Genomic DNA, 285 nt, shown 5'->3' with positions numbered 1-285 from the left:
CTTAGTGCTCCCCTGCTATCCTCTCCATCAGTGCTCCACCTGCCCTCTTAGTGCTCCCCCTTGCCCTCCTCTCCCTCAGTGTTCCCCTGTCCACCTCTCCCTCAGTGCTCCCCCTTGCCCTCCTCTCCTCAGTGCTCCCCTACTGTCCTCTCCATCAGTGTTCCACCTGCCTTCTTCTCAGTGCTCCCCCTTGCCCTCCTCTCCCTCGGTGCTCCCCTGCTGTCCTCTCCATCAGTGTTCCACCTGCCCTCTTCTCAGTGCTCCCCCTTGCCCTCCTCTCCATCA

At 61.4% G+C, this 285-nt stretch overlaps 1 protein-coding gene across 1 annotated transcript in view; it reads left to right on the top strand.

The window, feature by feature from the left end:
* Positions 1–285, top strand: part of Col11a2 (collagen type XI alpha 2 chain) — a 28,051-nt gene that overhangs the window by 15,380 nt on the left and 12,386 nt on the right. The window lies entirely within an intron of this gene.

The sequence above is a fragment of the Grammomys surdaster genome, unplaced genomic scaffold, assembly GCF_004785775.1.
Source record: "Grammomys surdaster isolate TR1022 unplaced genomic scaffold, NIH_TR_1.0 125504, whole genome shotgun sequence".
Taxonomy (NCBI): domain Eukaryota; kingdom Metazoa; phylum Chordata; class Mammalia; order Rodentia; family Muridae; genus Grammomys; species Grammomys surdaster.
This window is presented reverse-complemented; position numbering and strand designations above follow the sequence as displayed.